The sequence below is a fragment of the Chionomys nivalis genome, chromosome 26 (assembly GCF_950005125.1).
Source record: "Chionomys nivalis chromosome 26, mChiNiv1.1, whole genome shotgun sequence".
Classification (NCBI taxonomy): domain Eukaryota; kingdom Metazoa; phylum Chordata; class Mammalia; order Rodentia; family Cricetidae; genus Chionomys; species Chionomys nivalis.
The window spans coordinates 6,795,040-6,820,531 of NC_080111.1; the positions used below are offsets into that span (position 1 = coordinate 6,795,040).

The 25,492-nt window shown below is 36.9% G+C and overlaps 1 pseudogene; it reads left to right on the top strand.

Moving 5' to 3' along the window:
- The first annotated feature begins 24,609 nt into the window (after positions 1-24,609).
- LOC130867156 (U6 spliceosomal RNA) lies at positions 24,610-24,709 on the top strand (annotated as a pseudogene).
- The last annotated feature ends 783 nt before the right edge of the window (positions 24,710-25,492 follow it).

A 25,492-nucleotide genomic window follows, 5' to 3' on the forward strand; every position in this document is an offset into this window, starting at 1 on the left:
TTTTCTTTTACAAAATGCCTTTTCTACTTAAAATTTTCAGAGACAATTTCTGTTGTTGAAAGCTAAGAATCCTGGCAAGTAAAGAATCCCCCACGCTCCTTGGAACCAGAAAATATCTCATCCCCAGTTGAGACCTAGCAGCTGGGGCCTCTTTGTTGGCATTTTTGTCCTCCAGGGTAGGAGACAGGATTCTAAGAGGGAATTGGGATGAATTGTGAATCCATTGCTAATAATATCTTGTACTTTCCATGTAACTGTTGTTTCCCACAGAGCTCAAAATGTTTTACAAACCCAGAATTTTGTTCTGTGGCTATTATTCTCAAGGATATTACACTTGAGAAGAATATGTATTTCTAGAAACCCTCCCAGTGAATTGTTACACGTGAATAAAAACTGCAGAAAACCTTGCTTCTGACCCATAGCTAGAAGAACAAATCTTTTAACCTGATGATACTGCTAATCACGAGAGGGATATTTCAACATTCACGCATTCATTATGGGGGAAAAGCTCCAGGAAAAACCATCTGTTAATTTTAGCTACGTAGAATACAGACAAGGAGTCAAGATATAGCCATTGTTAGTACTGTTTTGAAAGGTGATTTCTATACACAGATTTCACTATTTAAGGAGCAATTGTTTCAAGTTTCATTTCCTTCAGATAATGGAATAACATGACACATTATAAACTAACCATTTTACTATCCATTTTATAAAATGTGTAACTCATCTTTATCTAAAACAGAATAGGAGAGAATGATCTAAATGTGAGCTTCAGGGTTTGATAAACTTAGGTCTCATTTTGGCTTTCTGCTGTTGGCAAAGTTTATAAATTCTCATCCTTATGTTAATTTCCATGTTCACCAATGATCTCAGACTCCAAGTATCCACAAACTTGTCGCCCATTCAAAAACTATAACAGGGATGGCCTTTTATGACTAATAGCATACATTATATGGAATTAGACTCTGCCTTCTCAGATGATCTCTCTCTCTCTCTCTCTCTCTCTCTCTCTCTCTCTCTCTCTCTCTCTCTCTCTCTCTCCCCTCTCTCCATCCTCTCAGAATTAGAATCAAGTTTCTGACCAACTGTTTTTTCAACTGACTTTAGCCCCAGTAGACAGGAGTACCCCTCTATGCTGCTCATGGATTCTGACCCTCAAAAATCTTTTATGTTTCCCAGTTCTCAGATATAAACAGATAACTAGAACCATTTCAAAAGCCTATATCTTACTGAACAATTTTATCGTAAAGCAACCACCTAGGATTGAATTTAATTTTCATAGAACACATCAAATGGAAGAGTAAAATCAGTGATGGCCACAGTGGTCAGTTCCTCTATCTTGAGTTTGATTTAAGATTAGCTATAATTTGGTTTATTAACAAAAATAGAATTGAAGATCAGAGAAAATATTGAATATGACTTTAAAGAAGCTCCTGTGCATTTGTAGTGACTACCTTAAAAATCTTTCTACTTTTAGTACCTTAAAAATTGTTAGTTTTTGATATTCTTGTTCTGTTCTGTTCTAGTATGCCTTACAGATAGAAACTTCATATAAAGGAGCTCTCTCAGCACCGTGTGAATGATGCTATGTTGTCTAGATGTCTGGAGTCTTTAATATCTTTGCTTTTTTGCATGGCAAACCAAGTGCCCGGCACGAAAGGGAGACAGCAATAAGGCAAAATAAATGAATCAACTGAAGATATCCTTGTCTTCAAAAAGCCTATATTCCAGTAATTTCGTCAAGTTATTAGGACAGGTGGGAAACATGGCCAGCGCCTAATTTCAAGCCAGTTGTTAAATCATACGGTGCTGTGCTGTGTCATGAGATAAAATGCATTGTGCTTAAGTCTCTTCCTGTGACTGACATTCACAGCGTCAGCTTTTCCTTCAAAGGACACATTGCATTTTCCCCTTTGTATTTTGGCCACCCTTCAGATAGGCATGAGATTCACAGTCGACATTGCTGTTAATTTTATAGGTGTTTTTGAAAAATCCAGATATCTTCAGTTTAAAGAGTAGTGTTTGCTTTAAGTTGAGTAAGTTTTTCTCACAGCTTGGCTTTAAGGTAAGTTCAAGTATATCATGGCATCTGCATTATTTAGTCGCTCCCCTCATGCACATTAATGTGGCCCGGGCATCTGCTTCTAAATGTTTCATTCTGGTGAAATGGAATTTCTAAAGTATCTGCATTTTAATGTGCTCCCTGCCTCCACAAAGGTTCTGTCTTTGCTTTGCTTTGCTTTGGTGGACATTGGATTAACTCTGGCTGGCGACAAATTTGTTTAGGTATCTAGTAGAGATGCCCCAATGGCGTGGGAGAGATTCATTGCCTATGTAGAATCATTTAAAAATTAAGTCCTGTCTAATCAAATGTGATTCGTTGATGTCATGAGGGCAGGCAAAGTTATTTTATTCTGACTCAGCCTTCAGAATAAAAATGTAGGTTAGTCCTAGTGATTGGTTAATAACAATGATGTTTGTATTTAAAAGACATGGACTGGGGGAATTTCTTAGTCAGGAAAGTGCTCATGCAATCATGAGGCTGAGCTTAGAACCACAGTACCCATATAAAAAACAGATGAAATCGTATATCTGGAATCCCAGGACTGTGAAGGCAGACACAGGAGTATCTCTGCAGATCATTTGCCAAGGAGTTAAGCTCCGGGTTCAATGAAAGAAATCCATGTGCACATAAAATAATGTGGATTCATGTTCCCTTTTCAATAATTGTTGTTACGTCCATATCTGTATATATATATGAATCTGAAAGAAAGATTCTTATATGGAGGGTTTTGAAGGGAGAAGGGGGATGGTAAATAGTGTAATGATATTATAATCTCAAAAATTAGATAAACAGTAAAAAATAAAGAATATAAGCTATTGCAGAAGACATCTAGTGTCAAATTCTGGTCTTCATTTATATACACATGTGCATATACATGTGAAAATATCTAACTCACCAAAAAGGAGGCAAAAGGTGTACTTGTCCCTTTGAATTATTAGCCCATTTTGATGTCTGAGCTCTTGGCTAATGTGATAAAACTTGGGTGTTTGAACTATGGCCTTTTAAAGGGAGGCCAATTCTCTTTTTAAAATACATAGAAACTCTATGCACATCATCTTGGGACTTTCCATTGTCAGCCCGTGACTCATGTTCTGCACAGCAGAAGCTTGGTGTTTACTCCAAATTTAAAGACAGCTTATGACTCACTGACGACAAAAGCAGACTCGCCCTCAAGATAGCAGGGGGGCAGGAGGAACACACATCTGGGGAGCGAGTTCTAAAGAGCTAACTCAAGAGTTAAGACTGCTGTCCTCCTCCCTCCGCGCATCTGTTCCTGTGTAAAATATTGATTTGTGCTTCTGTAGAGAAAAACAAAGATTGTACACAGTAGAAATCGTATCCATAGACTCTCAAAAAAGTATGGGGTCACGTTCTCAAACACGCGACACATAGAGGCTGCCTGACTCCATCAAGACCTAAGCTGAGATGAAACACTTTGAAATAATTTTCTTGTCATTTTTAATGCTAGAGGTTCACATGACTATCTAAAAAGGCAGAGAAAAAGCACAGGTTGGCAGAGAACCAGTAGGTTATGCATTTAGCCATATAAATACACTATTCTAGAATGAAATCAAATTTAAAGATTTATCTAAATATCACATATATAAATTACTCTTATGCAATTCTCCTAATGCTATATCCATGTCATAATTATCTTAACATGTCTCATCCAATTATAATTTAAACAAAAAATAATATGCTTCTAGTAGACATGGACTTCTAAATCTCTTTTTAATTCTTTTAGGATATATTAAATATTATTTCACTCCATAAATATTGTACCAAAGTATTCTTTTACTTCTTTACTCAAGTTTATTTCTTCTAATTAATAATGTCTGCTAGTAGAGTTTAAAATGCAATGCCATTCAGTGAGAGGAAAGATGCTTCAAATTTTTCCAACTCTCATTTTGGCTGCACCAACTAGTCATGACTGCTGGACATATACTTGCATTGTGTGTCTCATTTGGTTATCTGTTATTTCTCACTATTATTTCATTTTGCAAGAGACGGGAAGCAAGAGGATATAAAAATTCCTAGTCTGGTGTTTCTTCAAAATGGATTACTCCAAGAAAACTGTTGACTATAATAATTTTTCTGGTACAGGTTCTTTCCTGGGTATTATCAGAGTGGAATTTTGTATTAGTTTTTTGTTGTTGTTGTTGTGCATGGGGGAATTATTGTTTCTGAAATCATTCCATTGCAGTAAACGATTTTGCTGGCACTATTGGAGGACTCCAGATCAGGATCATGGGCTCACAGTCAGGCATGTGAAAAACCAACATCTACTTCCAACAAGAACACTTAGACTTTCTAAACTTAAAAATGTAGAAACTGATTTAGCCTCAACTATAGTCTTAATAACTTTATTGCTTCAGTATTTAGATGAAGGTAAGTTAGGCCCCCAAGACATCACGCTCTCCTTGGAGAAATGGACCAACATCAAGAAAACAGATGATGAGACGGTGTGTGTCATCATAGAATCGGATCAGTAAAAGCTGATTAGTGGTAGCTGATAGTAGAAGAAACTACTGAGTATTAGCGCTATTAAAATATCCCAAAGAATTTTTGCCCAGTACCTAAAATTAAGCAAAAGTGTATTCCAAGGTGGCATAAGAAAAAAGGATAATATTCAGATATGGGAGTGTGTATATCAAAATAGGATGAGTTCCAGGGCAGGTGCATGACATCAAAAGCAGGTGCATGTCATATAAGTTCAGGACTCACTGGAAAATGAAGGGCTGGGTGTCTCATAGTACAAGTGCTATCTACCAGCCAACAGGAGCGTCCCTAAGATTTCTAAAGATGGAAGGTATTTTTATCCTGCATTTTGCAATGTTTTGTTACAAAGATAACAAGGGTTAGCATTAAAATTGGAAATTTTGAGGCAAGAATGAATATTTGGGAAAGGAGAAATTGATAGATTCTGTCATTCATTTACCAGAACATTACGTCTCTTTACACCTTTATGATAAACGTTAAACATATATGTAGAGTCAAGCCAAAAAGTGTCTGAAATCAAGAAAGGGCAGTATAGACATTTTTTTTAGAGAAAAAGAATTCTCATGCTCTCCCTCACAGAACAGTACCATAAGGAGATTTATGGAACAGACTAGTGGTTACTAGAAGCTGAAAGGAGTGTGAGCATGGGCTAGGAAGCTCATAGAGAGACAATGCTTCATTAGAAGGACATAGAGGGAGACAGTTGCCCCATACCATAACACGTCCATATGGACAATGACACCTAGTGCTAATTTTGAATTACCTAATGGGAGGGACTTTGAAAATTCTGAAATAAAGTAAAATGTTTTCCAGCCTAAATAAATTATTTTTATTATGTATCCTATGATATTATCTTTCTTGTCATCTTGGTTTCACAGTTCAGTTGCATATAGTCTATATTTTTCCGTTTTTCTTAAAATCATATTCTCAGAAGTATTTTGCTGTGTCTTTATTGGTTGTTTCTTTACCTGGTTAGGGTATTAGAGAAACTGCTGGCTATATATGATATTTGCTGAATTTTAAAAATTTAGTTTGAATTCAAAATTTATATATGTAGTTTTACACACACACCCATACATACACACACAGAATATTTTTCTGGATTTTAGTACCACTTTTCTAGGGCCAAGGTCACTCTATTTAGCATTATTTTCCTGTGGCCAATGAGTAAAATTGAATTTAATGTATGTCTTTCTGACTTTTAAAACTGAGTTTCTCAGTATGAAATGTTGGAGCAACAGTGAATAGATAGTTGCTCAAAAGCACTGGTTTCTCTCTAGGTGGCTGCATTTTCTATCCTCTGAGAAAATGCCAATGTTAAGTTTAGAATCTCCCTCACTACGGACAGCTGACACTTTCAGGAAGAGAGCATAATTGCTATCCTCATGCTGAGCTCTCACGGAACTAGTGAAGCTGTCCTCACTCAATCTCTGTCGCTAGCAATGGCTTTACTCACAGACGTGCACTGTTCGTCTTTGAGTGCGCCTGGGAGAAACACACCGAGGCTTTCATTGCAAGAGAGCCATCAGAGAAATGCATGGAATCTTAATTTCTCTCTGCACCCAACAGCAAAGAGGACAGCTGGCTATAAGGAGACCAACATGCCATCAAATTACCATTATGAGCATTCTGCTGGAGAACCCCATTTTATTCCCAACGTAAACTATTTTTGAATTCTTCGTAGTTGAAATGTGGCTAGTTTATTTGGATTCCCAGGCAAGAATTTCCCCCAACGGGTATTAAAGTTGTAAGGGGTTTGAAAATGAAACTCTTTATTTCTCAGCAAGTCTTGGTAGGGTTGTCTGACAAAGCAGACAAGCCCACACCAAGGCCTATGCTGTGCTGTCTCTGGGTGCTCAGAGGGGCCCTGCTTACCACCTTTAAGAGGGTTGGAAACAAGATTATCCTTTGGGGCAACTGAAAGCCGTCAGCTTCCATTTGCATATATGGTGTCTGACAGCATTTCCCGGACGAACCTCCTCCATGGGGAATCAAGCAACGGGTTTGATCTCAAGAGCAAATGCAATAACCACTCAGAAATATAATCAATATTAGATTCTCATCCATGCAATCAGCAAGACCAGCATAACTTCCTAAATATTGATAACACTCGAGCAAGATTTAGACATTAGGTAAAGAGGAAGGTACACAAAATCACAGTTCTTTAAAAATGATAACTTTATTGGCAACTATTTTAAACTGTGCTGCAACTATGTGTATTTGTGTAGAAAAAAATGCAATCTAGAATGCAAGTGGTTTGTAAAGCAAGGAAATATGCTTGATATTACATTTTTGTGGTTTTACCATTGATCAAAATACAAAATTGTATTTCCTGTAATAGGGGTTGTTCAATTGTCTTTCCCACTTGTTATTTTAAAATGCAAACCTGCTACTTGCTTTGTTATAATATCAAACAATGAAAAGAATAAAATGACAAATTCCCTACAAGCTCAGCCTCTAAACCCTTATTCTAAGGAATAATTTTTATTAGCATATTTTCAGAGTTTTTGTGCAATTATAATCAGATGTAATAATACTTTGCGTGTTTAATTATCAGCAAATATACTGCTTCCAAGGGCTTTACTTTTCTGTTGCCATGGTGGAAGACACAGATTGTTCCAATGGAAAGTGAATACAATTGACTTAATCCAGTGTTGTTATCAAAAAAGCAAGCATATAAGTATAAAATGCACTGTATAACATTGTACATTAAGGAACAGAAGAAAGGGGCAGCAATATTATAGCTGTATTTTACTAGTCATTCTCCTCAAGCCTCAACATGAAAATTTCAATGAGTGATTGTCTGGTGACAGCTGGTGGGGAGGGAAAACCAGCCTGAGCCTGGTAGGTCTCCATGCTCTAGCTGCTGGCGTCATAGCCATGTGTGCACAGGCAGCACAGATGGGCAGTAATGGCTTATCCAGAAGAAGAAGAAAGGAAGATGGGAGGGAACATGGTGGGAGTTATACAGAGGGAGTCGAAGGAGGAAAACAGGGGATAGATATGCATCTGTTTCATTATATACATGTATGAAATTCTCAGCTGAAAAGAAAACTCATAATGATGAAAATCAAGGCCAAATCTTTATAAACTATTATCTGTGGAAACTCATTATCGATGTGAAAAATGCATATTAGCTTTATTGTTCTATAGCTAAAAATAATCAAGAGGAACATATCTGTAAAAGAGCATGATACCCAAAGACAAAATAGTGACTAATATTAGATACTATGGGCCTGTAGGCTGAAGATGGATGCACTAACCATACAGAGGAACTTTGGGTGACTGTCAAGGCAGTGAGATGTCTTTGTCAATTCTAGAGTTTTGGAAGTTGCTTACAATGCACTCCCTGTTTACCTAGGTAATATTATATCCTTCTAGAGTCTTTGATGGAGTTGAAGAATTTAAAGTTATAGTTATAGTTTTCCTTAGTTATGATAAAAGATAAAGTAGATATAAATATTATAACTTAATTCTTGCTTGATACTTGCTTTGTTATATGTAATTTTACTATGTTAAAATTAAATCCTTCCTTTTTATTTAAACAGAAAAGGGGAGGTGATGTGGGATTCCCCTCTGTATGCTGTGATTATCATAAATAAAACTGGCTTGGCCTAATATGGTAGAACAGAGGTAGGCAGGGAAACTAAACTGAATGCTGGGAGGAAGAAGGTGGAGTAAAAAAGAAGCCATGTAGTCCTGCTGGAGTCAGACAGAATTTTACTTGGTAAGATACTGCCATGTGGTGATGCATGGATTGCTAGAAATGGGTAAAATTAAGATGTAAGAGTTAGCCAATAAGAAGCTAGAGCTAATGGGCCAACCAGTGATTTAATTAATACAGTTTCTGTGTGATTATTTCAGGAGTCTCCATGGCCAGGAAATAAACTAACGGCCTTCATTACAACAACACAGTGATTGAATACTTATGAAATTGGAGCCGAATAGAATGTAAAGTTACAAATTTATGATTAAGATGCTCAGAACAATAGAAAATTGCTTTGGTTACAACTGAGGAAAGAACATATATTTTTATCTCTTGGTTGTTAGATTAAATCTTAAGATAATAGAAGCAAATATGTAGCTTTACAGAGTTGAGGGTTAAGTAAAGCTGAGAAGAGTTGTGAACAATGGAAAGGCAAAAAATAAAAAAAATAAAAAAATGAGAGAAAAGGGAGACCAAAATTCTTTGTTGGGTTGAGGAAGTTTTTAAATTACTAAAAAATCCTGGGATCCAGATTGTTAAAAGAGAGCCAAGGAAAATGAAATAGCAGCATATAAGAAACTATTCTAAAGAAGAGGAAACATGACATTCTACCAAAAAAAATGAAGAAAAGGAAAGTAATAACAAAACTCACAGACAGAGTTACCCTCTCCCTCAAAATCTAAATAGCTACATAGCTTAAGCAATTAATCATTGCGCATGTGTCAATAATATCCAAATTTTCAAATGTAAATGCAAGTATTGTGTTCGCACATATGCACATTCTTATATAACAAGGCAATGGAATAAATTGGATACATTGACAATGCATTTCAATTAGAATTTACTTCTCTTTGTACTGATCATACTGATTTCAAAGAAGCAGTTTTAGTATATGTGTTTCATACTCTTTCCTGTTCATTTCAATCATGGCTTCCTTGTTCATTTCAATCATGGCTGGCTTGACGTATTTTCAGCTGCATCCTTTTCCAGTTTACCAATAAAGCTAGTAAACCGATCAAGGAAGCATTCAGTGGTGTTTGTTATCACGAAACATATAGAATATGTAAATAGTAATTGCAATCTACAAATGAAGCCTAAAGAGAGAATAAACTCAGCTTTTTGATAGCTGTAATATAGCTGTAAAAAGTAAATTTAGAGTTGAAAGCTCAATATGTAACTACTGCAGCAAACACTGGTCAAGACCTTTATCCTAAATCAGGATGGCTGTTAAATTACTTCTCATGGTGGTGCTTCTTAGTTTAAATAAATAAAGAAAAAAAATCCACATCTGCTCATGTTTAAACTAAAAATAATGAGTACTTTGTTTAGTGATAAGGTCTCTGCAAGACAGCTCAGCAAGCTTCTTTTCCTTTCCTGAAAGAAACAGTAAATTAAGGAGGCTTCTATATAAAGAATTTGATAAATTTAAATTAGATATTCTTTAGAGGCCTGAAAGAAGGGAAGCGTAATCTGTAGGCTTCATAAATAATATTTTAAAACCTCTTTCACACTGGAATTAACTCAAGCGATCCGCCAACAAATGGAGCAGAGGAAACAAATGAACATTATTCTACTTCTAGCTACAAACAATACGTTTTATAATGTAGATAAACATTCCAGATTTCTGTGATTCTGCAAGGGTGGAGTGCATCAGCCAATGAATTATTTCCATATGACATGCAGGCATTTGTACTGAATTTAAAATATGAGCAGTTTTGATGTGCGAAGAGAAGACCTCGCTACCTGAAACAATATTCCAGTCCAGCAATGGGGTGTAGCTGGGCCTCCTCTCTCAGAAGGCCTTAATAAAATGATGGGCTCCTTATGCTGACCCTAAGTTTCTGTCCAGGGAGCTCCCTGGAACCAGCCTTCAAGACTCTCTATGGCCCCCATCTCCAATATTTCTCTGGGTGAGTGGAACTTCTGACCCAGCACTTACTCTCCATGGGCACAGAAGCTTTGAGTTCTAATACTTTTCAGAGTTCATGTGATTCTCACCTCATACCCTACGGCTGCCGAGAGTTGGAAGCAGCTTGAATCCTGCTCGAGAATCAGTTTTAAATGATACAGTAGTTGAAATGGATATGACCTTATAGACTCGTGCATTTGAATGCTTGACCTATTGGGACTGGCACTATTAGGAGGCATAGCCTTGTTGGAAGAAGTGTATCACTGTTGGGTTTTAAGGTCTCCTATGTTCAACTATGCCTTGTGACACACAATTGCTTCTGCTGCCTGCCGTTGATCAAGACATAGAACTCTTAGCTCCTTCTCCAGCCCACTGTCTGCCTACAGGTCACCAGAAGATAATGGACTAAATCTCTGAAACTGTTAAGTCAGCCCCAATTAAATACTTTCCTTTATAGGAGTTGTTATGTTGTCTCTTCACAGAAATAGAAACCTTAACTAAGAAAAATCATTTCTGTCTCTAGTAGGATGTTTTCCTTTTTTTTTTTTTTTTTTTTTTGAGACAGGGTTTCTGTGTAGTTTTGGGGTGACTCACTCTGTAGATCAGGTTGGCCTCAAACTCAGAGAGATTCACCTGCCTCTGCCTCCTGAGTGCTGGGAGATGACTCAGAGATTAAGAGCACTATGCTCTTTCAGAGGTCCTGATTCAAGTCCCCACAACCACATGGTGGTTCACAATCATCTATAATAAGATCTGGTGCCCTCTTCTGGTGTGCAGGCATATTTGCAGGCAGAACACTATATACATAATCAATATATAAATCTTAGAAAATAAAAAAAGAAGAAAAGAAAAGTGATTTCACCCATTTACAGTTCATTAATCCTGACCTAACAATAAACTACCTCTGGTTTGAAAATAGGAAGAAAACAAGTAAATCTTAATCTAACAAATTCTTTAAAATAAAAATAACAATTACACTAATTTTACTAAAATATATGCAAATTAACACCGTTCCAGAGAATCAAGCAAAAATTACTTGGAATGTTGTGAAATTAAAATATTGCAAAAATTTAATGTTAAATTGCCAGAATCAGGAGAGATGGATCTGCCGTTAAGGTCTTGGTCTTCCTGTCTATGAGGTTTGCTCTTTCAACAATTTCTTACTCTTTACAAACATCTGAAGAGAATATATATATATATATATATATATGCATGTATATGTATATATAATGTAAACATATACATGTATATTTGCATGTGTCCTGTAGGCATTCATCAGATTTTATTGTTTATTCTCTTATGATTGCCAGGTTTCCTGTCTTATAGGGGCATTAGTGAGTTCTCATGATTCTCCCAAACATATGATTCTCTAATAAATTTTGGCTAACTGAACACTACAGCACTTGTGCAATTACTTTAGAATCTGAGTGGGACCTTAGTTCCTTTTCTTCTGATCTAAGAGGTCGTCCCTTTCAGAGCTTTGTGGATATCTTTGTTCTTGAAACTTTGCATTGCTTATGATCTCAAGACAAGAAATAATTCTGGGTTGTCTATAAGGAAAACTTCTAATTCCAATCTACCAAACTGATAAGGGAGGGTGCTCCAGAAAGTCACATTTTTAAGAATTGAATGTTATCAACAACTGATGATGATGAGCCCATAAGGAATTCTGGGATATTCATGTTTTAGAGTACATGGTATAAGCAATCTGTTTCTTTTAAAGGCTTACATTTATGTGCCTCAAACATCTGTAACAGAAGTGATACAGATTTCCATTAAAAACATTACTTATTGATGAAAAACAATTCATTCAACTTAAAAGAAAAAAACTTCAACTGACACGTCCAATGTGAAAACATTTGAGCTGTTAATCGCATAGTTTCTGCAGTTAAGGTTGTCCTGAGTCTTATTATTCCACAGTTTTTCAATCATGGTAAAAGATAAATCCATTAAAACAACGACTTTAACAGATGGATGAGGACAGACCAAAATCGTAAAACCATTATTCTAGTGAAGTTTGGCGTTTATTCTACTTGAGATGTCAGTGTTCTTTTATGAAGATAGAGGCACTAAATATGAGCAGAGGTAGTGATGTCTGAGAAATTATTACTAAAATGTCTGTAGCTGTTATTAAATACTCTAGGCATATGGGAATGGTGTGAACCATATCACTTCTTTGCTCCAAATCCTTCAAGATTTCTTTCCAACTTGTGTAAAAGATTAAATTCATTTTCTGTTTTCCATCTGAGCTTTCTGTGATGTGGTACCCACCACTGACGTCATCTTTTCACAGCTATCCACACCCTCCTGCACTCTTATGCTTGTTTGCATTAAGTCAGCGTTCTGCACGTGAAGGTTCCAATATAACCAAGTTTTGGGACCATGATGAGTGTTGTATTTTAATCACACAAAGCGTCTCCAAAATCTAATTCATATGGGAAGTTCTGTGATGATCAGAGTTAATCCTACTCCTCCTCTGCAGTCCTTGGGAACTTTGGGAAGTCACTATAAATTTAAAATAGCCTGAGAGACACAGATCTGTTCTTCAAAGAACGTGAGTTTGATTCCCAACCCCTGCATCAGATTGCTCACAATGCCTTCTTCTGGCCATTCTGGGAACTACACACACGGGGCATAGGCTCAAGCAGTTCTCACTATTAAAATAATTATTTTTTAAATAACTTGGGAGAAGCTGTGTTGCAAAAGAATTCTCAAATTAATTTTTCTTATAAAACATCTTTTTATTACAGAATGCATATTGAGAGCAATGTTCTGAAGAACGCTGCTTAGGAGGATATAGATATTAGAGAGAGTGAGGATTTGGAGTCCAATGGCATCGATCAGCTTCTCCAAGCACCCTGGATTGATGATCCAAGTCTGGGAAAGCTGATCTGTAGATTTGTGTTCATTCCCATACAAATGACAAGATTTACATCTCACTTAAAAGATCACTGTCGTCATTTAATGAGGATACAAAAACTAAGTAGTTTTTATTGCTACTTTCTTATCTATCGTGGTCAGGAAATCATGGTTTTGTTTTATCCTGAACTTCCCACCCACCTGAAATCTCTTTGACCACCTGGAGCTACTGCTTTTAGAAAAAAAGAAAAAAACACGTGGGAACGTTTGAGATTCTGTTACTTCTCCATTCCTAGTTCTTTTTCTAAATGTGTTCGTACCCACGTATACAAATTTTCAGCTACACCATGCAGCTTCTTTCTTGCCTTTTATAATTCTCTGCTCTTCTTTTTAGCTCTCATTATTGAATCTTTAATTTTCACAACTGAAAGCAGCACCTCACTGGTTTTGTACTCCAATGAAAACCATCCTTGCGACATTTCCACATGAGCCTTGCACTGAGAGACTACCAAGTCTATGTGTTCAAACAGTCACTATTCTTTGTACTATCCTGACGACCTTCTGGCTGAACTAAATACATCGGCCATAAAATGATGCTTTATTTTCTAAGAAATTGCAAAGAATGTGGCATTTTCTTGTTGATGTGGAAGCTATCTTTTGTGTGAAAAGCTGCCTGTCAATTTTAATGAGCTTCTCACTTCTGAAACTTTCAATATTTGTTAGAGAAAATCTCGACCATACCACCTGTCCATCTCTTTTGGCCGATTATCATCTTCTGTAATACTGGCTATGCCACTTTGGAGTTTTCAGGAAATATCAATGTTCTATTCTTCCCTGTAATTAAGGTGCAATGTATTAGGCTGTATTCAGAGGTGACAAATAAGTTCATAAAATTAAAATTTCTCTTCTAATTTACTGCTAAAATCTCAGTGCTTACACACTTAGGAGAAGAGAGACTCTTTGGATGCAAATGTAGGTGGTCAGTGTTGGGTTAAAAATCTCGGGCTTACTAACTATTTAGATGTGAGAACATGAAAATGTGAGAATTTAGGCATGAATTTGAAGCAATATATATGTAATACAGATTACTGGGAGATGAACATTTTAAGTACTGTTATTTTATAAAATAGTGTTATTAATTTTAAAGTGTATAATTTTTTTCTCTTTTAACTTTTTAAAAATTAATTTATTTACTTTTTAAAACCATCTTTTCTCAGTTTACATACTTATCCCAGTTCCCACTCCTTCTCTTTCTATGCTCCCCACATCTTCCCATGCCCTACCCACCATCCACCCCTTAGAGAAGGTAAGGCTTCCCATGGGTAGCCAACAGCTAGTGTAGAAGGGTCTTCTTTCTATGTGTTGCTTTCATTGGTTAAATAAAGAAAACTGCCTTGGCCTTTTGATAGGGCAGCCCTTAGATGGGCATGGTAGACAGAACAGAATTCTGGGAGGAAGAAGGCAGTGTGGCAGACACCATGATTCTCCGGCCTGAAATGGAAGTAGGTTATAATCTTTTCAGTAAGCCATGACCCCGTAGTGATAAACAGATTACTAGATATGGGTTAAAGCAATATGTGAGAGTTAGCCAGTAAGAGGCTAGAACTAATGGGCCACGCAGTGTTCATATAAATACAGTTTCAGTGTAATTATTTAGGGTGTAAGGTAGCCAGTTGGTGGGATGCAGCCCTCCATTCCTTCTTACAACACCCAGCTATCAGTCCAGAGTGCGTGAACTCTCACTAGTTCAGGTAAGCTGTTTCTGTGGGTACCCCCATTCTGGTCATGAACCCTTTGCTCAGATAATCATTCCTCCTTCCCTTGAATTGGTCTCCAGAAGCTCCACCCAGTGCTTACCTATGGATCTCTGCATCTGCTTTCTTCAGCTGCTGGAAGGAGGTTCTATGATGACAATTAAGGTAGTCATCAATCTGATTACAGGGAAAGGCCAGTTCAGGCATCCTCTCTATTATTGCCTAGGGTCTTAGCTGGGGTATTCCTTGTAGATTCTTAGGAATTCCCCTCATGCCAGGTTTTAAGCTAGTCCCATAATGACTCCCAGAATCAAGATATCACTTTCCTTGCTTTCCCTCTCTGTCCCTCCCCCATCTCGACCATCCGGTTCCCTCATGTTTGCTTCCTCACTCCCTTTCTCCCCCCTCTTTCTCCTCCTGCCCTCCCCCTCTATGGTCCCAATTTTCTCAGGAAATCTTGTCTATTTCCTCTTCCCAGGGGAATCCATGTATGTCTCTCCTTGGGGTTCTCCTTGTTACCTAGCTTCGCTGAGATCATGGGCTATAGGCTGGTTATTCTTTGCTTTAGTCTAATATCCACTTATGGGTGAACACATACTGAGTTTGTCTTCCTGGGTCTGGGTTACCCCACTCAGGAAGGTTTTCCTTGGTCCATCCATTTACATGGAAATTTTAAGATGTCACTGTTTATTTTGTTTTGTTTTTGTTTTGTTTTATTTTTTGCCACTGAGTAGTATTACATTGTGTAAATGTACCACTTTTTTTTTTTTATTCATTCTTCAGTTGAGGGGCATCTAGGCTGTTCCCATATTCTGGCTATTACAAATAATGCAGCTATAAACACAACTAAACAAATGTCCTTGCGGTATCATTGTGTATCCTTTGGATATATGTTCAAGAATGGTATTGCTGGGTCTTGAAGTAGACTGATTCCCAGTTTTCTGAGAAACAATCATACTGATTTCCAAAGTGGCTGTACAACTTTGAACTTCCACCAAAATGGGAGGAGTGTTTTCCCTACTCCATATCCTCTCCAACATAAGCAATCATCAGTGTTTTTGATCTTAGCCATTCTGATGTGATTATGTACCTCAGAGTTGCTTTGATTTGCATTTCTCTGATGGCTAAGCATGTTGAGCATTTCCTTCAGCGTCTTTCAGTCATTTGAGATTCTTCTGCTGAAAATTCTCGGTTTAGATCAGTACCCCATTTTTTTTTAATTTGAGTATTTGGTATTTTCATGTCTAATTTCTTGAGTTTTTATATATTTTGGAGATCAGCTCTCTGTCTGATGTGAAGTCGGTGAAGATCTTTTCGCATTCTGTAGGTTGCTGTTTTGTCTTGTTGACTGTGTCCTTTGCCTTACAGAAGCTTTTCAGTTTCAGAAGGTCCCATTTATTAATTGTTGCTCTCAGGTTCTGTGCTATTGGTGTTATATTTAGGAAATAGTTTCCTGTGCCCATATGTTCAAGGCTACTTTCCACTTTATCTTCTATGAGGTTATTCTATGAGTTTTTCTTCTATTACTTTCTCTAAGGCTGGATTTATAGATAGGTATTATAAAATCTGGTTTTGTCATGGAATATTTTGTTTTATCCATTTATGGTGATTGAAAGCTTCTGGATATAATATTCTGGGCTTGCATCCATGATCTCTTAGTGTCTCCAGCACATCAATCCAGGACCTTCTGGATTTTAGAATTTCCATTGAGAAGTCATATGTAATTCTGATAGGTCTGCCTTTATAGTTACTTGGGTTTTTTGTTGTTTTTTGGTTTTTTTTTTTTTTTTTTTTTTTTTTTTTTTTTTTTTTTACTTTGCAGCTCTTAAAATCCTTTCTTTTTGTTTAGTGTTTTCATTATTATATGATGAGGGATTTTTTGATTTTTTTTCTTCTTTTTTGGTGTTCAGTAAAGTAAGCTTCTTGTACCTCCATAGGCATATCCTTCTTGAAGTTGAGAACATTTTCTTCTGTGATGCTATTGATTTCTGTGCCTTTGGTCTGGAGTTCTTCTCCTTTCTCTATCCCTATTATGTTTAGGTTTGGTTTTTCATGGTGTACCAGATTTCCTAGATGTTTTGTGTTAAGGATTTGTTAGATTTAACATTTTCTTTGACAGTTGAATCTATTTCCTCTATCATGTCGTCAACTCCTAAGATTCTCTCTCTTCCATCTCTCACAATCTGTTGGTTATGTTTGTGTCCCTGATTATTTACCCAGATTTTCCATTTCCAGAATTCCCTCGGTTTGTATTTTCTTTATTGTCTCTATTTTAATTTCTAAATCTTGAACTATTTAAACTGTTTTCTCCATCTGTTTGACTGCTTTTTTCTTGGTTTTCTTGGCTTTATTTAAGAGATTTGTTGATTTCTTCTAAGTTCTTGTTTGTCTTTTCCTCCTTTTCTTTAAGGGATTTTTTTTTCATTTTCTCTTCAAGGGTCTCTATCGTCTTCATAAAGTTATAATTAAGGAAGTTTTCTTCTGCTTCTTCTGGGTTAGGATGTTCGGGTCTTCCTTCTGTAGGACCACTAGGTTCAGGTGTTACCATATTGCTCTTTAGGTTATTGGATGTACTCTTGCATTCAACATGGGTTCCTACCCATGCCTTCCTTCAAGGAGTGCAGATGGGGCCTCTGATTCAGGGGGTCTCTCTTCCTCCAACTGATACAGATGAGACCTAGTGCAGGCAGGGCCATGCCTCTGGTAGTTTCTGATACAGCTCTGGAGGCTACTTTCCAGGTGCAGTCTGGGTCAAAGTTCTGGTGGTCACAGGTGCAGTGGAGGATGGTTGCAGGTGAGGGGAGCCTTTTTTAGGGTTTCTGGATTTGATGGTTGGAGGTAGGGCATGGGATGTTCCTCTGTGACTTAGGGCCTGAAAGCAGAGCCCTCCAGCTAGGGACTCAGACCTCTCCAGAGGCAGTCAGGACCAGTGAGTGCTCTGATGGTCAGAGATTTGGTGGGTTAGGGGTTGTGGGCACAGGGAGGCTGCTCCCACGTCTCTGGGGCTTAACTGGGTGGACATGGGGAATGGGATGTGCCTCCAGGATAATAGGGTCTTGAGAGCTGGGCCCTCGAACTAGGAACCCAGACCCTCACCTCTCCAGGGGCAGTCTAGGTCAAGGCTCAGGTGGTCAGAGATGTGGTAGGGGTGGGAGTGGGGGTGGGGGAGCTGCTCTCAGGTCTCTAGGGCTTCACTAGGTGATAATGGGTTGTGGGATGTGCCTCCAAGAAATGCTAGGGCATAGAGAGCAGGGTCCTCCAGCCTCTCAGACCCAGACACTCACCTCTCCAGGAACAGTTAGAGTGAAGTCTCTAGTGGTCAGAGGTGCCAAGTCTACAAAAATTTTTAATAGCATTTAAAGAAACTGAAATATATTTAGTATGATCTTATTCATACCAATTTAAAATGGTTTAGAATACAGGATGTCCAACCCTCTATATCTGTATTCTTTAATGATCTTCTTGCTTAGTAATAATACATTAGAATCATTTCTCTATAATTAATTTTACATTTTTTCTTTTAATAAGAATACCATTTGCTAGATAGAAAGAAAACAATAAGTTTTTAGGTGAATATAAAGCTACGAGAAAATAATAACATTTCAGGTGGAATATTCTGACATTTCCAGACCTGAGCTCATAAATATTAGTGAATTTCAGCATTACTATAAAGGCAGAAGGTACTATAAGGTCTGCGATCTTATCACTGCTACAATATCGGGTTCAATCATTAGCCATGGTTCTTGGCTTTAGAAATTGTTATTTCTAGCTTTGATATTATTTTTCTTATAGATTCCCTCTTGCACTCTCCATGACAAAAGAGCCCACAGATCCTTCTAATCAAAAGAAACTTCTGGCATGAAATGTGCCTCCTGTGTGTTCTAGTTAAAAGAAAAAATAGTTCAAGAAGAAAGACAAGCAGAAAAGCCTGACTCCTTCAGAATAAAATGAAGGATGTACCATATAATACAAGAGTAGAAATCTTAATATTTTGGATTAAGGAAACAGTTCTATTCTAAGAGACAGTTTATACTTAAAATAATCAAATTGGGGAATTGTTTCTATTTGTGTTCTAAACTTAGCTCAGTAGCATATGTTTTATATATTGATTTTACATATTAATATTTTATTTAAAAATACAAATTTACATGTATGCTTCATATAGGAAATAATTCAACTTTCTTCTTTGTGTTAACTGAAGTACATATATGATAATAACAAATGGAGAGCCTCCAGCTAGACTAAGGCTGCACAAGTGGCAAAGAAACTTGAAAACTTTAAATGGCGATCACTCTCAGTCTGGTCTTTCTGCTTTTCCTTTGTGATTCCTTTGCCATGGAAGCATGTACCCAAGCCCACGTGGATCAAGTCAAACTAATAATATATTGATTACTCCTCCTGGGGTGGATGGCACACCTGGCTTTTTTTGGTATAAATCCGACCTGGCATGGCATTTCAGATTATCTGAAAAGAATACAAAACTGACAGCTTCAAATCCTGATTTGCATATGAAAGGGATATTTTTCATTTGTTTCCTTGATTTAAAAAGGAAAAAAAAACATTGTACGGTATGAGTTCAGGAATAAAATAGCAGAATTTGGAAGTGATTTTGATAATCTGATATTCATCCTTCCGCAGGTGATAGGAATACAGAAAGAAAGAAATTTCATAAGTTTCCTGCCAACTTAAAAGTGAGAAGATCAACAAAACACTCCAGCTACTTGGTGGATAATTGTCAGTTCTATTCTGTATTTCCCCACCTGGAGTTCAAGCACCCTTGGCTGTGTTTCCTCACAGGTGACTTCCAGTTTTCACCAGAACTTGTCTCATTTAAATTTAACTTTTCCTTCTCGGTATTACAATTTGACCTACAGAAGAGTCATGAATAGTGCCCGGTCTCCTGTTGGTTTATTTTAAATGGGAGTGGAGACCATTTTATGGCCCATGTTGACTTTGCTGCCTTACCTGTATGTAATGTAGGCCCTGTTTTATGCTACCTAATCTCCCTCCCCCCTCCCTCCCTCCCTCTTTCCCTCCCTCCCTCTCTCTCTCTTTCTCCCCCCCCCCCCACGTGGCATTTTCTTTGTTTTCTGGAGCTCCAGGATTAGGACGTTTTACATCTTCCTAGTGGGTAGTTACTTTCTTTTTGGTTATTTTAGGAAGTACATGTTTAGGGTAAGTCTAGAACAAACTTTATTCTAGTTTTGATGATTCCATTTATCTACACCGTGACCAAATGAAACCTTATTCATTTTACATGTGTGGAATAAGATGGAGCAATAATTCTCAGGTCTACTGAGCTATAGGTGTTTCTGTCTTACAGAAGTAAAATCACTTATCTTTTCTTAGAAGTTATGCTTCTTGAGATTTTCAGGATTTTACATGTTTGCAAACTTTTATTCATCCAACGACTAAAACACAGATTATAAAGATTCTCTCTCTCTAATTATAATTGCTTTAGAATTTAAAGTAGAGTTGGACATTTGGTGCTTTTATAAACATTTGTGTTCAGATTTTATAATACTATCATCTGAATATAGATGATATTTTCCTCTCTCTGCTTAGGTTTCCTAAAGGTTGTTATAATTGTGTTGGAACTAAAATACTGATTTTTAAATTTATTTAAATAATAATCAAGACATTCGTTCAGCAAAAAAGTATTAAGTAGCTTCCATGTTATAGTACAAATAGAAAACACTAGGAATATTAAAGTGGGCACCATTGAAGAAACAGAAAAGTCATTGCAGAGCCCTTTACTTTGAATATACAATGAACAAAGCAACAAAATGAACCTGTAAGGCAGAATGACATGAAAGGGTAAACTGAAAGGAGACATATGTAAATAATGTTTTGTGATTCTCAGCTATTCGTGATATTTTTATCACTGTAATGAGACAACTTACTTTCCTAGAGGTGTGAATTATAAATAAAAATATTTTTGCCAGAAATACTTTCGCCAAAGACGTCAGAAACAGCCTCCATAGTCAGTCTCATGAGAGGCCTGATTTCTTGACTGAACCATATAGAGGAAATAAGGATTTGCCTAAGAACTGAGGATAAACTGCAAAGCAAAGACTGTTCTGTTAGGGAGGCAAATGCATAACAATACCATAGGACAAGGGTATTTTCAAGCACCTTAGTTCAGACCCTGTAGATTTCATTCTCGTGTTGAGAAGGATGAACGTATAATCTCGTGCTTGTGGAACATAGAGACTTTAGTGTCTTTATTCACAAAAGAAAATTTATTGTCTCAAGAGTGCCAAAACTGAAGAGTGCTAAAAACTTGGCATGTATCCATGGCTTTAGTCTACTAACCTGTAATTCTTGGATTACAGTTTATGTAACCAACACACCTAGAATGTCAAACTCAGTGTGTTAACACAGTAAAGAAAGAAGCAAAGAGAACTGTACCTAGGTTACGACATGTCAGAAGCAGGCTGTTCTGGTGTTCTGCAGACCCATTCTGGCATTGTCTTTGCCATGCATATAAGACAGGAAATGCATCACCTAACGTACATGAAATGTATTGCAGCATCTGGAAACAATGGAGCCCCCCAACCCTCCCAGCACCTTAGCTCTAGATTGCCATTGGGTCTTATAATTTTATGTGCAATAATTTTTATTGCCTTCTAAGTAAATATATGATCTTAGCTCATCAAACTGCTGTGCTGGATAGCACTGAACATTTTTGATTTCTAATTAGTGCCTTAGATATCTTAAGATAGATTGAGAAACACTTTCTTGGTGTAAAGACATAAAATGTGCTGTTGGCCATTAGAACTCAAGAGAAACCAAGTTATATAACAATGCAGGAGGCATTCGGAGGCTTGATTATGATGATTTACCCAGAAAGCAGGGAAATCACTAAAGCTTTTACAACCCACTAGTCAATAGCATGGCAAGTTTATAAATAACTTCCCGTAAATATGAGCATAACTTTAACAACGTGGCTTTTCATTCTTCTTTCTTTTGGAAATCTGTGATAACAGAATCAAGACAACCTTGATTCCGTAATACTTTATTTAGCTAAGCCTGACTTTAGCCAATGGAGTATTTTTGTAGAAAGAACATAGGTGAATTTAAAAAAAAAAAGAAGAAGAAGGGATAGATGGCCCAACATTTAAAAAATAAATAAATAGAAAAGAGATTCATTCATCGCTTCAAAAACAACGACCTGAACAAAGGCTGAGACCACGAGTCTGCAGCTGCAGGGGACACACAGTCACTAAGCTGTGATGGACAATGCTGGCACTGTTCAAACCCTAGGCGAATGCATGCAGTTGGCTTTTGTTCCTAAAGTCAAACAATAACTGTACGCAACAAACTAAACGGAGTCTGAGATGCCATCTGCTCAGATTTTATACTTCAAGAAGAGAAAAAGAAGTCAACTTCTCCCCGCCCAAAAAAAAAAAAAATACTTAATTCTATTAAACATTCAGTGGGAAACGATATAAAATTCTCAGAATTGTCTACGACTCGCTGACTCCGAGTGTGGGAACACCACTGCTTTGCACCATCCTGGCGGGACAGCCAGCACTGCAGCCAGAGTCAATGAAAGAAGCAATGGCTTAGGTTTATGGGGACGTCACTATGTTATCCTGGCACAATCTGAGGAATGCTTTATGCCATCTAAGGGCTCTAGCTAGGAACTCTGAATTTCATGATCGTTTTTAAAGGAAGTGCCTTGGGCTATAATGTATAGGCATCCGATGCGTTTCCTTCTTTTTTAATTATCAAATGACATTTAAGAGGGTAAATAAATGTCTATCAGAATTTTTACTGCCTCTCCCTTGTTTTCTTCGCAGGAGAGAAATTTGATATAAACACAAAGTGCCATTACCTAATGAAATGCTTACTACAGAGCAGCTAATTGACTTAAAATAGCTTAATTATAGGCCTGATTAAGTTTTTTCCGTCCGTGTTTGTATTGGCTTCCTGGGCACAGTAAGTATTACATATGCTCGGGATTTATGATGTCTGTGAGTATTCTGCCACATTTTAAAACTCAGCGGAGGAAACATTGCTCAAACTTAGGAAAAATAGCTTTAAATTCTATGCCTTTTAATTATTAAAATTTACATGATCTTTATATTCCAATAAGGCTTTCAAATAGATGATAATTAATTGTTGTGATGGCTAGCCTTGGTTGTCAAATTCACCTAGTTAAATATATCGTCTGCTTACTATTGTACATGGGATAGTTAAATCATGTTAGGGTTAACTATGGCCTGGTTACTGTTTTCACTTGGAAATTAGGCATGGCATGAGGAGATAGGATTGTGTGCTAAGCGGACGAGAAGTGAAATTGTGATGGCTGTTTTTAGTTCTCATCTGGCCTATGTCTGGAATTAACTAAAACCCAAGGAAGTGAGCGGGCCCACCTGTGAGGGATTTTTTTCTGAATTAAATCATTTGAAGTGAGAAGACCCACTTCGAATCCAGATCTCTGAGGTGGGAAGACTCACCTTTTATCTGGGCTGCACCTTTTGCTCTCAGCTCATAGAACATGGGAGAAGGAAGTGTGCTCTCTCTCTTTGCTTGCTTGCTGTCACTCTCCCTAAAGACTCCACACCTTCACTGCCATTAGAGTCTACTTCTTGGGGATTCTGGCGTATTCTGAAGACCAGTCGAGATGAGATAGCCAATATCGTGGACTAAACAGCTATCGAATTCTTGCACCTTCCATTGGTACACAGCCATTATGAGATTATGAGACGAGCCTACACAGCCTATAAGCCTTTCTAGTAAACCTTCCCTCTGTTTTCGTATGTGTGTGTATGTATGTATACACATATATAAATATATATATATGAAGAACATATATTGATTTCTTAAATTCTGTTCCTATGGAGAATTCTGACTAATGCAATGGTTTTATGCTCTATTAAATAAAATTAACTTTATAATATTTTTAAGTATTGGTACATGGATATGTTACTTACGATTTCAATTATCATAATTTATATTTCTTTCAAACATGAAAAATATAAATAGAATAAAAGCCTAAAACCTCCTATTGAATGCCAGGAATATGATACTTAAAGAATCAAAAATTCCTGGAATTGGTAAAGAAGTCTTTGCAGAAACATTTAGGATGAACGTTCTGAATGACAACGATTCTCTACTCTTCATTCTCATAAATAGAAAAATTACAGCACTCTGTAATAGATATACAATTAGAGAATGTTGTTTTATTTTGGATTGACACAATAGTGACGCATGTTTAGAAGACCAAGTGAGGTATTTCAACACGTTTGTGACACGTGTTGATCAACACAAGATAATTTATACTTCTTTCCTTCATCTCAGTGTCGGAACACTGAGTTCCTCCCTTCTGGTTTTAATGTAATATGTCATAAACTCGCTTTAGGATCTTCAGAATCCTTTAATCCTTGGGTAATGGCATTCTGTTAATGAATTATAATGGAGATGACATTTAATTAGCTGTTATTTTATGCTGCAAAGAGTGAAAGATTCTTTAGTTTTATATATTATTAATCACCCACTGCAATGCTCTTTATAATTTCATTATTCAAAGTTTCTATATATGGTAAATCCAAAATACAGCGAGGTTAAGCTGCTTGTTCAAATTCATACAACTGTTAGATGGTGGAACCGTTATGTAAGTTGATCCTGATTAGTATCCAAGGATAGTAGCATGGCCAAAGATTTTACAAAATTTACTATTTAACTGGTATTAAGATCACTGATAGATTAAAGTCCACAGTCTTGATAATTTTCCAATTGAGTCGCAGCTCACTCTGGACTTTTTAATGGACTGATTTTCTTCAGTTATAGAAAAAAAAAATCAGTGAGAGTGTTGGCTTTGGTAGTATATATACTAAAATTGGAATGATTCAGAGTAGATTAGCATGGCCCCTAAAAAAAAAAATCACTGAGAAGTCAAAGATTGGCTTGTAAGATGCCTCCTCCCATAGCAACCTTCTGTTTGGGGGAGAACCAGGTAAATTTGCTACTTACTCAATATTTACTTTTTTTCTCTAAGCAACTTAATATGTAATATATGCAGTCAAGGAGAAATGGTGTGTATTTATGTCATGTTTTATAATTATTTTCTGTTTGTTTGAGATGGGGTTTCTCTGTGTAGCCCTGGCTGTCCTAGAACTCATTTATGTAGACCTGGCTGGCCTTAAACTCAGAGATCTGTCTGCCTCTGACTTCCAGATGCTAGGATTAAAGGTGTATGCCACCACTTCCTGGCTATATTGTGCTTTGTAATCTATAAAATAAAACATGAGATTTTATTTTATTTTATTTTATTTTTGGTTTTTCGAGACAGGGTTTCTCTGTGGGTTTGGAGCCTGTCCTGGAACTAGCTCTTGTAGACCAGGCTGGTCTCGAACTCACAGAGATCCGCCTGCCTCTGCCTCCCAAGTGCTGGGATTAAAGGCGTGCGCCACCACCGCCCGGCTAAAGCATGAGATTTTAAAAGATCAAAAATAAATAATTTAGCACAGCCATGAATAGGAGAAAGTAACTTTGCCAATTACCATATACATTAACCATAAAAATAGTTTAAGAAAAGCAATTATTGACCTTTGAGTTTGTTTCATTTGCAATACCACTGCTTCATTTGGTGGCAACATAAGTATTTTCAAAATGCTTAATGATTACAATTTATTATATTTGATTCTATTTCCTGCTATTAGAGATGGCTTTTGCACTCATGATATTATACA